We start from the raw sequence: 1,397 nt of genomic DNA on the forward strand, positions 1-1,397 counted from the left end.
CTGAAACAAAAGCCGAAAAGCCGAAAACCATAGTTGTATTTGGACTTTTGTGGGTAGCAAGCACAAAAACTAGATAAACTTTGTTGAGAAACGGTTATTTAGTTTAGTGGGCCACAACACATATCAGGTTGAAACATTAAGAAAATGATACATATATATATGATTTTTACATTTTTATATAAAAAATAATAATAATTGTGTATATAAAATTATGAATATTAAAATGGTGCGGAGAGAGTGAGTCCAAAAGTGCCACGATGTGGGTAACTGGGTATGAATGGAATCGAAGGTGTGACGCGTTGCGCGTGGGTGTTACAAGTCCACTTTGTGTGATCCAACCATGCGTCCGCTCCAAGCAACCTTACTTCTTGTGGGGTTCTGCTTCTTGTGCTTCAAGTGCCCTTATTAAACATTTAATCAATGTTTGTAATCTCTTTTTCATAAATAATTTAGAGAGCTAATTTAAGATAAGTCAATTTAAGTTAAATTTTTGTATTTTTAATTTTAAAATTTAAAATATTAAAATAAAAAATGTTTTTTATTTTTTAATTAATTTATTTTAGTTAACTATACCCCTAATTAATTTTCTAACAAAACCGTTTTCATAAATAAATACTTAAATAGGTTTCGTTACCGAATGTATATATTGATTATGTGAGTTTATATCGATCTATTCTCGAACTATCGAATGATAATAGTTCTATCTATTATAATAAAACGTGAGAGTTGTCTTTTTATTTTTAATAAAGGAGAATACGTAAAAATAATAAAATTAAAATTAATTAAAATAATAAATTACTGATATTTTTTAAGCTTCTTAGATTATTAGACAATTTTTAATGTCTTTTAGAAAAATCATACTCGTATTTGACATAGTCAAATTAATTTTCTAATTAAAAAATGGGAATTTGCTGGCAATTCTTGTTACTAACCCCACTTAACGAACAATTTATTCATTTGGAAAAGTACCAACTCTTTGGAACTATTTTTCCTTAGTCATCATAAAGTACAACCGAAGAGCGCAATGAGCACATTATAACGACACAAGACAGTTGTAAATTACTAAATTTAGTGCGAAGTTAAATTGTTAAATTAATAAATCAAAGATTTAGCTAATCTATATTTTTATAATAAAAATATGAAACTAATGTGTACAACTTTGGTCAATAAGTAATAGCTCAAATGGCATAGTCTCTCATACTCAATTAAGAAGTTGCGGATTCGAGTCTTATATCTTTGGTAAAAAAAAAAATGTGTACAACTTTAAAAAATACTTTTTTACTTTAATATTTAAATCAAAATCTCTGAATTAAATTATAAATTGTCAACTCAATTAATTTTATTTTTTATTTTTTATGAATTTCATAAATAAAAAATAAATCAATAAACACATTAAC

The sequence above is a fragment of the Arachis ipaensis genome, chromosome B08 (assembly GCF_000816755.2).
Source record: "Arachis ipaensis cultivar K30076 chromosome B08, Araip1.1, whole genome shotgun sequence".
In the NCBI taxonomy this organism is placed as follows: domain Eukaryota; kingdom Viridiplantae; phylum Streptophyta; class Magnoliopsida; order Fabales; family Fabaceae; genus Arachis; species Arachis ipaensis.